This window comes from Ranitomeya variabilis, chromosome 4 (assembly GCF_051348905.1).
Source record: "Ranitomeya variabilis isolate aRanVar5 chromosome 4, aRanVar5.hap1, whole genome shotgun sequence".
Taxonomy (NCBI): Eukaryota; Metazoa; Chordata; class Amphibia; order Anura; family Dendrobatidae; genus Ranitomeya; species Ranitomeya variabilis.
The window spans coordinates 770595543-770610062 of NC_135235.1; the positions used below are offsets into that span (position 1 = coordinate 770595543).

A 14520-nucleotide genomic window follows, 5' to 3' on the forward strand; every position below is an offset into this window, starting at 1 on the left:
ACAGCCGAGGAGCAGGGGCCTGTTCACAAGAGCCGACAATCTGAGGAAACAGCACAACGCTAAACACAGTGTGTCCTGCTTCACTAGAGCCTTATACAGGGGAGTAATGAGGCCTCAGTGTACAGGGAAAGGGCGGGAACCAGGACTGAGGAGAATGTATTAGGCTACGTTCACATTTTCGGTGTGCGCCGCAGCGTCGCCGCCGCAACGCACAGCGCAAATGTGAACACATGCACAACGCTGCTTTTTGCGCCGCATGCGTCCTTTTTTCCATTGATTTTGGACGCAGCAAAAATGCAACTTGCTGCGTCCTCTGCGCCCCGACGCGGGCGCCGCAGGGACGCATGCGGCGCAAAAAGCAAGTGCACCGCATGTCCATGCGCCCCCATGTTAAATATAGGGGTGCATGATGCATGCGGCGCCGCTGCGGCACCCGACGCTGCGGCGCTAGCCGCAAATGTGAACGTAGCCTTAGGGTATGTTTCCACGTTCAGGATTGCATCAGTCTTTGGTCAGGATTTTATGCAAGTAAAATCCTGACCAAAACTGCACCTGAGGTCACTGGCAGGTCACCTGCGGTGTACCTGCGTGTTTTGCTCATAGTAGCAACATGCAGCGTTTTGAAAAAACGCACAACGCATGCGTTTTTGCGGCAAAAACGCATGCGTTTTTAAACGCATAGTGGAGTCTGGATTTCATAAAATCCCATCCACTATGCTGTAACATCTGGACGCTGCGGTTTTGACGCAGCAGAAAAACGCAGCGTCAAAAACGCAGCGTTTCCTGAACGTGGAAACATACCCTTAGGCTACGTTCACACGATCCGTTTTTCACTGCGGATTTTTCCGGTCCTTTTTCGGGGAAATCCGCAGTGGAAAACGGCGGTGCTTCTCTCGGCGGATTTGTGTCCTTTTTCTTCTGCGGATTCCACTGCGGGTTTCCAACTGCAGTTTCCTATTGGTGCTGTTGGAAACCCGCAGCGGAATCCGCTGAAAGAATTGACATGGTACTTCTTTTTTCCGTTGGCAAATCCGCGCGGATTTTCCTGCGAAAAAAAGGATCGTCGGCACAGCGGGTTTTGTTTTCCATAGGGTAACATTGTACTGTACCCTGCATGGAAAACGGCTGCGGATCCGTAGCTGCAATTCCGCTACGGATCCGCAGCAAAAAACGGATCGTGTGAACGTAGCCTAACTGTATATAAAAGAGCCGGACCGCCCATCACTACCACGTGAGCCCTGACTCCTCCCCCTGTGACCTCATCACAGGTCCTGTGCGCACAGAGCAGCCATATCTGTGGAGTGCGGCTCTGCAGGTGGAGGTATGTGGAGATTCCCCAGTACTGAGCGCAGCCGGGGACATTAACCCCTTCTGCACGGAGGAGACTCTTTATAAGAACCATAACGTTGTTGTTCTGTTTCCTGTAATAGATACATACGAGCCAACTATGGAGGACAGGAAGTGAGGAGCGGAGTGTTCTCCTAGTACAGGCCCCTTTCTTGGCCCCACACAGTGTAATGCCCCCATTATGCCCTGTAAGCAGGGTTCTGCCCCACACCCAGCTGCCTCGGGCACTTTACCAGGAGCTGGTACCTCAGATTCTTCCCCGCACCCCTTTCCTTTGTTGGCGCCAAATCTGTTCTGCCTTTGGGGCTCCGGCCTTTATAATCTCAGTAACTGCGCCATCAAGGTCTCCTGACCAGGTGCACCCTCTAGACTCTTCCCTCCGGAAACCCTCCCTCTTCCCATTGGTGTCACATGGTCCCGTCTGGACGGCAGATAGCAGTCTGTACAAATGCAGCACAGCCCTGAGGAGGCTTTTTTATGACTCTCCTTATTACACCCCTTATGTAATATATATGATGGCGCTCACACAGTATAATGTTTCCACAGTACTGGCATCTCTCGTAAAAAAGGGATTTTCACACTACCGCCATACCCCCACACACAGTATAATGTTCTCATAGTACCGCCATACCCCCACACAGTATAATGTTCTCATAGTACCACCATACCCCCACACAGTATAATGTTCTCATAGTACCACCATACCCCCACACACAGTATAATGTTCTCATAGTACCACCATACCCCCACACACAGTATAATGTTCTCATAGTACCGCCATACCCCCACACACAGTATAATGTTCTCATAGTACCGCCATACCCCCACACACAGTATAATGTTCTCATAGTACCGCCATACCCCCACACAGTATAATGTTCTCACAGTACCTCCATACCCCCACACAGTATAATGTTCTCACAGTACCGCCATACCCCCACACACAGTATTTTGTTCCCACAATAGTGGCTTCCCACAGACACAGGATAATGTTTCCACAGGACTGGCATCCCCCTACTTTCTAATGTTCCCACAGTACTGTAAATTTCTCTATACTGAGTGGGGGTTTTATTTTGTGTAGCAGGTTGTGGTGGCCATAATTAGAGATGAGCGAATATGTTCAGAAAACAATCGCCAAACATAAACTCGGCACGAATATGGTACATTCGGATTCATGATCGGTAACACGAGCATTTTTCTTAAGATCGGAAAAAGTCGGTAACATTCGGTAAAAGACATAATAGAAGCCGACAATACATGTGCCGCGTTTAGTAAAATCACAGCCGCCAATGTGGGAGACTGGGGTTCAAATCCTGGCTCTGCCCTGTTGGACATAATATACCAGTAGTGGTCCATAACACTATGGCGCCTACCTCAATAAACATGAGTGTCTTGAACAAAGAGAGGACATCACCTGGATTAACAAGGTCTGCGTCAGATGTCAAGGAACCAGGACAATCTCATGATAAATTGGCTAATGGACCAAATGTTACAAATGAAATGCTACTATAACAGCAGACCAAATGAGAGAGGATATATGAAGCGTATGAGTAAACTCTGGATGGATACAAGACCTGCATGTCCACTAACTGAGAACAACTAGTCACCCAACGTTTCAATATCATAAAGAGAAAGCAATTATCACAACTTGAGATGGATCTACTGCACTGCAGATCCACCCCACATGAAGACCTGGAAGAACAATATGTGCAACCCCCTGAAGATCCTGATCCAACCCTGCAACTAGAGAGCACTGCAGCTGGTCTGAAACAGAAGATCTTAGATAAACTAAATACCATCAATAACAGAGATCGACTGCCAAGACTCAGCAAAGAAAGACCACCAAACAGTGTGCTAGAGGATGCCAATAGAGCAGCTCTTGCATTAATACCTACCACCACCATAACTCAAACTAATAACCTGATCTTTGCTACTGCCTCAGCAATTGAAATGGAAATGCTTGGCTATACAACCAGCAAGAACAACATAAGTACGTGCTCCCCTTGGAAAAGAAGACTGTAGACAAAGATCAAGGTGCCATGAAGGGAAGTCGGCCAACTATCAGAAATACAGAAGTGTGTAAAGATCAAGAATAAGACCAAGCTGGCCAAGTACAAAGGCCTGACCCCAACTGAAGAGACCGCTAAACAAAGGCTCACAGGACTCACTACAAGACTAGGCAGATACATTAGAGAAGCTGAGGCCAAGAAGATAAATGCCCTGTTCTCCAAAGAACCATCCAAAGTGTACTCCCAACTACAGAGAAACAGCACAAAGGCAGCAACTCCACCAATAGCAATGACTGAACAATACTGGAGGAACATATGGGAGAAGGAAAAAAAACAACACCAGTGCAATGTGGCTGCAATGTTTGAGAATGAAACACAGCAACCACCTAGAGTAAGAACCAGTCACCATTACAGAAGCAGACATCCAACCACGGATCAAGAACATGAAGTGCTGGACAGCACCTGGAACAGACATGATCATCACCTACGGGCTAAGGGAATTCGCAGCAGTGCATGAATGCATGGCAAAGCAGATGAACCAACTGCTAGAAGCAGGCCACCACCCAGCTTGGCCAACACAAGGAAGAACAGTGCTGATCATGAAGGATCCTCACAAAGGAACAGTTAAATCCAACTACCACCCAATAACCTGCCTTACAACAACATGGAAACTTCTGTCAAGCATCATAGCCACCAAGCTACAGAACCATATGAACCAGTACATGAATCCAGCTCAGAAAGGCATTGGGACTGACACCAGAGGCTCTAAGCACCAGCTCATAGTAGATAGAGCAGCCGCTCAAGATCCAGACAGACCAATCTCAGCACAGCCTGGTTTGACTACAGGAAAGCCTATGACTCAATGCCACACACATGGATCTGTGAATGCTTGGCTCTGTACAATGTCAACAGGAAATTAAGAACCTTCCTCAGAATCTCACTGGGGCTATGAAGAACAACATTGGAAGTCAACTTAAGACAAATAGCACAAGTGACCATCAAATGCAGCATATACCAAGGTGGTGCACTGTCCCCATTGTTGTTCTGCATAGGTTTGAATCCCCTCAGTCAGATAATTACAGAGTCTGGCTATGGATACAAGTTCAAGAGTGGAAGCACCTTCAGCCACCTCCTCTACATGGATGCCATTAAGCTGTATGTGAAAAACAAACAAGATATCAATTACTAATCCATCTGACAAGGATCTACAGTGAAGACATCGGGATGTCCTTCGAACTGGAGAAGTGCGGCCGGTTGGTAATAAAGAGAGGCAAGGTAGTCAAGACTGAAGTGGAATTACCAGCAGGGCACATAGCAGATGTACAGACATGCTACAAGTACCTCGGCATCCCACAGGAATACGGTAACCATGATGAGGAGGCAAGGAAAGCAACATCCAAATACCATCAAAGGGTAAGGCCGGTTTCACACTTGCGCTTGGTTCGTCTGCGTATGGCTGCGTACTTCCTCCCTTAAGCTCCACCTACTTCCGCATGCGTCCTGCATACCTATCATTAACATTGGGTATGCGTTGTATGTGGATGCGGTTTTGACGTGCCCGCCGACTGCATGGGAATGCAACATGTTGCGTCTTCAGTCTGGACGGTCACAACCAGGTTGGGAACTATTTGTCCCCCAGACATGGATTACAGCGTGGGACAGGAAGATGAAGAGGTGAGGGATATTGTTGTTTTATTATTTCTGGTTTATTACAGGAGATCGAGGGCTTCAGTGAAATTAGGCGAGGTCATAAGTATGGTTTAAATAAGATTATTAAAGGATTCTGTGTCATTCTTTCAATTAAAGGACTTTTTTTTTTCTTGGTGTCGGTCACTATGGGGTTAGGAATGGGGGCGTCTTATTGACGCCTCTCCATTACTAACCTCGGGGCTTAATGTCACCGGACAATACAAAGGTGGCACCAAAGCCCCCCAACTATTGCCCCACTTGCCACCGCTAAAGGGCAAGTAGGAAGAGAGAGGCTAAGTGCCAGAATTGGTCCATCTTAGAGATGTGGCTTTACCGGGGTGGCTGAGAGCTGATGTTTTTAGCCTGGGGGGCAGTATCCATGGCCCCTTCTTAGGTTATTAATATCAACCCGCAGCTGTCTGCATAGGCTTTGCTGGTTATTAACCCCTTTACCCCCAAAGGTGGTTTGCACGTTAATAACCTGGCCAATTTTTACAATTCTGACCACCGCTTCAATGGATCCCAGTGATTCTGACATTGTTTTCTCATGACATATTGTACTTCATGATAGTGGTAAAAGTTATTTGATACTACCTGCGTTTATTTGTAAAAAAAACGGAAATTTGGCCAAACTTTGGAAAATTTCGCTATTTTTCAAATTTTAATTTTCATGCTCTTAAATCACAGAGATATGTCACACAAAATACTTAATAATTCTGGCCCTGGACAGTCTGTAATTAAAAATACTTTTGGTGTGGTCCAAGCCCCGACTGGAGTAGGGTTTCAGTAGGTTGGCACAAATTTGAAAAGCCTCATCCCCAACCACAACAAATGGCATGGCCGGGCCTTCGGTGTTGGGAAGAGGTCGTGGCTGGGGGAAATTAAAATGGTTCCCATATAACCTTTGGCCCATGTCAGAGTCCTTAAATGTCCGTGAGTCATTCGCACGGCCAAACGCTTTAATGTCCATGGCCAGAAACCTGCAGTCCGCACCTACAATTGCCATGAGCATGGTGGAAAAGTATTTTTTATAATTGAAAAACAGAGATCCACTTCTTGCAGGCTTTGTAATCCTAATGTGCTTCCCATCCACCGCTCCAATACAGTTAGGGAAAGAACACTGTTGTTCAAATTTCTTGGCGTTGTCCTCCCATATTTCTGTGGTAGGGAGGGGTAAAAATTCATCCCGGAGATTGTCCCACAAAGCGCGGCATGTGTCGGCAATAATTCCCGAAAGTGTGGAGACTCCAATCCTGAATTGGAAATGCAGGGATCTCAAGGTCTCTCCAGTAGCCAGGAAACTGCCAAGAAGGAAAATAAAGAAATTACATTAAAGTACATTGTAATAATTAAAATTACATTGACCATACCCAACCCCAAACAAATAAAAAAAAAAAAGTAAAAAAAAAAAAAAAGGGAAGAACATATCACATTCGTTCAGAGCTACGTACCGCAGAGTCACCAGCAGCCGTTCCTCTGCAGAAATTGATCTCCGGAGCTGTGTGTCCTGCCTGGTAATGGCTCCTTCTACCAGACGCAGCAGATAGCGGAAGCTGTCTTGAGACATCCTGGTATACTCAAAATATTTTTCCAGGTTGTCTTTCAGCTCGCCAAACAAGCAATGGTAGGCTCCACGGCTCTCCCGGACTTCCACGATAGGATGTAGCCAAAAGCGCCGATGACTCCTTCTGTTTATCCCTTTTCCTTTGCTGGTAATAGGCAATAGCATAGTCATTAGCCAAGGCAAAATCCACCTCCATATCCGTGTAGATACTCTCCATGGGACGCTCCATCATGATGCTGGAAACACAAGCAAAATGTGAGGAATTCATCTCTGCCAGTGTATATATAGACAATTCATTACACCCACCATCTTCTAGCCATGGGTGGTCTTTATCTAGTGTCTTGACACTATTTGGGTTTTTTTTTTTTGAAGAATGACATCACTTTAGGAAAACGCATGCGTCTGAAAACGCTGCGTTTTTGATAAAAACGCAAAGGTTTTATCAAAAAACGCAGCGCTTTCTGACGCATGCGTTGAACGCATGCGTCAAAAAACCATACGTTTTCATTGCGTCGTGCGTTGTGGCGACGACGCTGCGTCCAAAGACGCGAATGTGAACGTAGCCGAACTGTGGAGTGCGCCTTTAGCTTCCTGGTCTCCAAATGGCGTATTTTAGGATCCGCCATTAATCTTAAAATTGAGACAGTGGATGAGGTGGTGAAGGCTTGTGTGGTTCTTCACAATTTTATTATGGCCAAAGAAAGACTGAACGTGGAACTTGATGAACCCATACGAAACCCATTGCCCGATTACCAAGATCATCCTCTGAGGACAACTGTTGAAATTGATGAGATGAGGGATCGATTTGCTTCCTATTTTGTATCTGATGTTGGCCGTGTGTCATGGCAAGATACAATGGTGTAGTGCTTATGTTTTGTACTGTCATACTTTATTATTCAGCTTTCAAATTAAAACTAATACCTTTAGTGCTAAACAAAAAAAGGGTATCATGACAAGACAAGAATTTTACACTATTATGTCCAATAAAGTTCAACAGTAGGTGCCTAATGTTATGTTATTTTAAATTGGCCATCTACTTATATTTTCTAAATGTTTGTCTTTTGACTAAACTTACTTTAATGTGCCCTACAACTTGCTATCCCTTTTTTTCAAATGTTGTGTTTTAATAAAAAAAAAATTTTACACTTCTCAAAACTCAATTTGCCTACCAACTCCTGTCAAACTTGGTAAAAAAACGCCGAAAATTTTCGGAAGTGATCACCAGCTCCCATATTTACTCATCAAAAACACACTGTTGTTGACATGGCTGTGTGTTCGATAGTTGAGCGAACTTCATCGGCTCCCTCCTTGGCAAACTGTTAAGCTTCCAGACTAGTTGCATAGGGAACACTGCTTCATTGAGCGCGCTGGCTGATCAACTTTTTTCACCCACCGCAGCAGCATGTGTCGCGGCAGTGTGACAGGCAGTACACGTGCATAGCGAGGCCAACAAATAGGCTTTTGCCCTGTCCTGCATTTGTTCATGTGTTGTGCCACTCACACAGCCTTGGAACATGCGGCAGCGTTGCCGGAAAAAGGAGATCAACCGCACACACGGAGCCGGGTCCATATGCAATTACTTGGAAAGTGTTTAGCCTGGCAAGGAGGGAGTTGATCTTGTTCGCTCCACTCTTGCGAGTCAAAACTATTGAATTCAGGATGCACAAATACATCCTGATTCAAATAGTGTTGTCACTTGGCCACGTGAACATTGCAACCACCTCACTAGAGCCAAGACCTTAAGGTACCATCACACATAACGATTTTTTTAACGAGATCGTTGCAACATCACGTTTTTGGGTGACGTAGCAACGATACCGCTAACGATCTTGTTATGTGTGACAGTGACCAACGATCAGGACCCTGCTGGGAGATCATTGGTGAAGGATCAGGACCATTTTTGGGTCGGTGATCACCCGTTGTCATCGGTGGATCGGCGTGTGTGACGCAGATCCAGCGATGTGTTTACTTGTAACCAGGGTAAATATCGGGTTACTAAACTTAGTAACCCTTATTTACCCTGTTTTCAAGTGAACACATCGCTGGATCGGCGTCACACACGCCGATCCACCGATGACAGCGGGTGATCAGCGACCAAAACATGGTCCTGATCATTCCCTACGCCCAACGATCTCCAACCAGGGGCCTGATTGTTGGTCGCTGTCACACGCTAACGAGATCGTTAGCGGAATCGTTGCTACGTCACCAAAAAGTGTGACGTTGCAACGATATCATTACAAAATCGTTATGTGTCAAGGTACCTTTACTATACCTTTCTTGTAAGTATACAATCTAATCCTGTTAGTGTTTGTAAACACCTCATAGATAGAGAGACACCTCAAAAAAATTAACAAATGATAAAATAGTGTCAAACGAGGTGTTTAAAACACTAAACGTGTGTAGACGGCGCACGGTGTGAGTTGCCGATAAGTATAGTTAACAATAAATACAAGTATTATCAGAAAAAAAAAAATTTATTTGGGGACAACAGAAAGAAAAGGGGGGAAGCAAACTATGGGGTATCAATAGATGCAATAAAAGGAGATTGGTAGGTCCCTGCTTGTGAATGGCGAGTGGAGGAGGAAGAGGAGGATAACGAGGATCCGTAGTCTAGTAGACTGGAGGGCAAATCAAAGCCCTCAACATCAACTGGGGAAGACACAGCAACCTCTGTAGGGGAGGGAGGAGGCAAAACCAGTCTGCTTGATCTTGAATGGCTCTGGCTGCTCCTGCTGCGGCTAGACCCCTGCCGCGATGTTGGTGTCTGTGTTGGAGCAGCCAGAGCTGCAGTAGATGTTCTCTTTCTCTTTGTCTTCCTCCTCGCTTCTCCCTCGGCGGCTTCCCCAGCATGACGGGTACGGGAGGTTGAGGGCCTAGCAGGAGCAGGACTCGGCGGCTCGGTGTGATGGTGTCTGTGGTGGCGTCCCTGGGCACGCGGACCTCGGTGGAGTGGCTGGAGTGGCTCTGCAGCAGGGGTTGGAGTCATGCTAGCCAGCAATGGTACTACAGGCATTGTAGTCGCTGACTGCATTCTCCGAGCCTGCTGCAGAGCCCTCACATAGGCAGTGTTGCAGGCTTGCATCACCGAAATCTGGAGTTCCGGCGTAAGGTGTTCCACCATACCCTTCGCAATGGCACTAAAAAAATGTTTTGCCGGCCTTGAGAGCTCGGATTCCATTGTTTCAAGGCGCCGGTCGATATTGGACAGAGCAGTGTCCATTATATCGCCCAGCGCCTTGAAACAATTCTGGAAGACCGTGCCCAAATGCAAAAATTCGGGCATTAGCGGCCTGTCCGAGGCCTGCTGACGCTGGCGGGAATAGCCAAACGAAGGAGCGGCAGAGGCCTCGGCCAGGGGAACACCTGATGGACCGGCTACCGGTTCACCAGAAAGTGGTACAAGCCTGCTCTCGCTGTGGGATGGCTGTGACGGGTCAGATGGCGATTCATGAAGGACCGCTCCAGATGGGCAAACAGACTCGAGGGTGCTGCTGTGTGTTCTGTAAAAAGAAAAGGGAAAGATTAGTCTTCAAAAAATAACATATCACATACGCCAACTCCTGTAATAATAAAGTTAACATTACATCACACAACAATAGATTACAATCCTCTATCTCTCAGTCTGTCTGTCCGTTAATCGCTGATTGTTATCGCAAGCTGCCTGTTATGGCTGACGAGACCAATCATCGACGGGCCTACTGCAGAAGAAAATGAGCGCTCCTTCCCGCTGCCAAAGGCTTTTGCCCGCAAAATCAACACTGTCATCGGGAAACACACAGCTGGCTTTAGTTTGTTTTTATAAAAAAAACATTGGTGTCATAAACTCTTTAGTATTGACGCTGCCTATGCCGCATCAATATTTAACAGTTTAAAGTTACAAACTTGATTAGAAATTAAAAAAAACCCAGCTATGCTTGTCATGATATGTACTTTTGCCCTGTCCTGCATTTGAATAATATGCCATTTGATGTATGTAACTGTTCTCTGGTTTCTATTAGCTGTAATTTATGTATTGTATTTTCTTGTGCTGGGAGTCACCTGTAACAATGTCTCCTTCCCCCAATACTTGCAGCCCTAAGCTATAATGTAATTAAGCTTTGTAAACACCACTAGTGCAGAATAGCCATTCTTCCTCACAGCAGGTGGCTAGTCAAATGTACATACAACATAGACTAAGTGGAGCCGACCAGAATAGAATCTTCTGGTGGACTCAGCCATTGAATAGAAGGTGTGACCCCTACCCCCTTCATGGGCGGATCCCAGGAGCTCAGACAATCCATTCTTATTTTTTGAGAGCAGATGTGAGTTGATGCTGGAATGAGAAGGAGTGGGGATTCTTAGCTGAGGCAAGACCCCACGTCCATCGGTGACTGCGGAAGTGAACGGGACGAGACTTGAGCTGAGGACATATCTCGTCATTCGTGGGATTGTTTTGAGATCCCTTGGACTCGTGTGGACTGTTGTTTTGTTAGCTGGCACAAGGATTATCAGGAGGTGCCCCCTGAACCTGTTCCGTTGGACTAATTGTGGACTCTGTAGCTCTACCTGCATGTGTTCCAGCGTTCTTGATAATAAATCTGTGGAATCATCCCTTGGCCTGTTGTCCCTTCTTGCTCTGCCGTACACCCCGTCACAAACTGGTGGCAAGCAGCGGGATCAGAGCAGAAGGAATGGAGGAAAGACTGCAGCCGGAGGTAAATACCCAAAAGAGTCAGTGGGTTGTGTGGTACGAGGAGGAGTTGGCATTGCTGGGAGAGGAGGCCACCATAAACGATAAGAGAGAGGCCATTCACAGAGCCGAGGAGAGGGAGGCCATTCACAGAGCCGAGGAGAGGGAGGCCATTCACAGAGCCGAGGAGAGGGAGGCCATTCACAGAGCTCAGGAGAGGGAGGCCATTCACAGAGCTGAGGAGAGGGATGCCATTCACAGAGCGGAGGACAGAGCTCAGGAGATGGCATTGCTGGAGAGGCAGATCGCTTTGGAAGCAGCTAGAAGCTCCAGACAGACTATAACCCCAGCACCCACCATGAGGGAACTCCCCAGAGTGTCCCGCAAAGACTTCAAGCCGTTTAATGAGGCTGCAGGCGACATCGATGGCTTCTTCCAGGACTTTGAGCATCAGTGTCGATTAATGGAAGTCCCGGAAAGGGAGCGAGTCCGACATCTGGTGGGGCTCTTAGAGGGTGGAGCTGCCGAAGCCTATAGAGCTATGGACCCTCGGGGGAACTGTGCGTATGCGGAGATTAAACAGACTATTCTAGAACATTATGCTGTGACGCCAGACACTTACAGGACTCAGTTCCGTACTTTAGCCTGTGATGGAGAAGTGTCTTTTAAGATATATGCTCATAGACTCAAACAAATATGTCATCGCTGGCTGGAGGCAGAGGAGGCCTTAACCTGGGAGACCTTCCTCCAGGTTATCCTAAAAGAGCAGTTTTACTTCAAGTGCCCTGCTGAGATCCGGGAATGGGTGCGTGAGAGGAGACCAGCGACAGTGGAAGAAGCTGCATCTCTCGCTGATGAGGCTCTCACCATCAAGCCTCAGTGGAGGGTTCTGTTAGAGGATCGAGAGACACCTACCAGCTCCACAACACCGGTGGCCCCCAGTTCTTCTGTCCCCATTGTTCCCCGTTCCTCTAAGCCACCACCTCATGCTGATACCCGTGTAAATGTGCCTCCAGTTGCTTCTACTGCATTTTCTGGAATACGACGAGGAGAGTAAGTAGCAGAGTGCAGGTGTTATGGTTGTGGGCATCCGGGGCATCTGCAGGCCTCATGCCCAGCCAGCCCATGGAGGAGTCTGTTGTGAATTCTGTTTTTGGGCTCCCTCTGGTGGTTACAACTGGTACTGGGTGACTTTGGTGGGTTGCGGTCTCTGGTTTCCACCTGTCCATCTGAGGCTGGGTGTTTCCTATTTAACCTGGCTTTCCTGTCATTCCCTTGCCGGCTATCAATGTATCAGTGTGTCTCTGTTACCTTTGCTACCTACTTCTGAAGCCTTCAAGACAAGCTAAGTCTGCATTTCCCTGTTTCATGTTTGCTTTCATGTTTTTAGTCCAGCTTGCAGATATGTAATTCTCTGCTGCTGGTTGCTCTAGTGGGCTGAAATTACCACTCATGTGCCATGAGTTGGCACATGAGTTCAAGTAATTTCAGGATGGTATTTTGAAGGGTTTTAAGCTGACCGCGCAGTTCACCTTTTGTATCCTCTGCTATATAGCTTTAGCGGGCCTCATTTTTGCTGAATCTGTTTTCATAACTACGTTTGTGCCTTCCTCTCATTTCACCGTCATTATATGTGGGGGGCTGCTATTTCTGTGGGAATATTTCTCTGGAGGCAAGAGAGGTCTTTGATTCTTCTGATAGGGGAAGCTAGATCTCCGGCTGGCGCGAGGCGTCTAGTGTCCCTCCAGGAACGCTCCCTGGCTACTGTTAGTTGTGTGTTGAGGTTCAGGATCGCGGTCAGCTCAGGTTCCATCACCCTAGAGCTCGTCCTGTTTTTGCCCATGTTCAGTTGCTAAATTCCCTGCCATTGGGAACATGACAGTATAGCCGGCCCACAAAGTGTTAATTGTTTGGGCTGAAGCAGGAGAAATAGAAGTGTGGAGGGGATTTTTTTTTTTTTTTTTTCTTTTCCCCTCAGAGTTTTGCTGCCTAGCCCTTAATTGCTGTCTAGCTGCTTCTTACCTCCTCTTAACCCTTGAATGGCTCTGACCTTAGCTGTTTAATCATGGATGTCCAGAGTTTGGCTTCCAGCCTGAATAATCTCGCTGCTAAAGTTCAAAACATACAGGATTTCGTTGTTCACACTCCTATGTCTGAACCTAGAATTCCTATTCCAGAGTTTTTTTCTGGAGATAGATCTACCTTCCTGAATTTCAGGAACAATTGCAAACTGTTTCTTTCTTTGAAATCTCGCTCCTCTGGAGACCCTGCTCAGCAGGTTAAGATTGTGATATCTTTCCTGCGGGGCGACCCTCAGAATTGGGCATTTGCATTGGCACCAGGGGATCCTGCATTGCTCAGTGTGGATGCGTTCTTTCTGGCACTGGGATTGCTCTATGAGGAACCTAACCTGGAGATTCAGGCTGAAAAGGCTTTATTAGCCCTCTCTCAGGGGCATGATGAAGCGGAGGTTTATTGTCAAAAATTTCGGAAATGGTCGGTGCTTACTCAGTGGAATGAGTGCGCCCTGGCTGCAAACTTCAGAGATGGTCTTTCTGAGGCCATTAAGGATATTATGGTGGGGTTCCCTGCGCCTACAGGTCTGAATGAGTCTATGACTATGGCCATTCAGATTGATCGGCGTTTACGGGAGCGCAACTGAACAGGCACCTGAGACTATGCAATGTGATAGAATTCAGTCCAGAAGTGAACGGCAAAATTATAGGCGGAAAAATGGATTGTGTTTTTATTGTGGTGATTCAGCTCATGTTATATCAGCATGCTCTAAACGCACAAAAAAGGTTGATAAATCTTTTGCCATTAGTACTCTGCAGTCTAAGTTCATTTTGTCTGTAACTCTGATTTGTTCACTGTCATCCATTTCCGTTGATGCCTATGTGGATTCGGGCGCTGCCCTGAGTCTTATGGATTGGTCATTTGCCAGACGCTGCGGTTTTAGTCTGGAGCCTCTGGAAGTTCCTATTCCTTTGAAGGGTATTGACTCTACACCATTGGCGAAGAATAAACCGCAGTACTGGACACAAGTGACCATGTGCATGACTCCTGTTCATCAGGAGGTGATTCGCTTCCTTGTACTGTATAATTTACATGATGTACTTGTGCTTGGTCTGCCATGGTTACAAACTCATAATCCAGTCCTGGATTGGAAAACAATGTCTGTGTTAAGCTGGGGATGTCAGGGGGTTCATGATGATGCACCTCTGATTTCAATCGCTTCATCT

General features: G+C 46.8%; 1 protein-coding gene across 1 annotated transcript in view; it reads left to right on the forward strand.

The window, feature by feature from the left end:
- Window positions 1-1264: 1264 nt before the first annotated feature.
- The window catches only part of LOC143768299 (oocyte zinc finger protein XlCOF29-like), a 40445-nt gene continuing 27189 nt past the window's right edge, over window positions 1265-14520 (forward strand). Inside the window, exon 1 of the mRNA XM_077256992.1 lies at window positions 1265-1321. The gene's annotated coding sequence lies outside the window, so the exon portion shown is untranslated. The remainder of the gene's footprint in view (window positions 1322-14520) is intronic.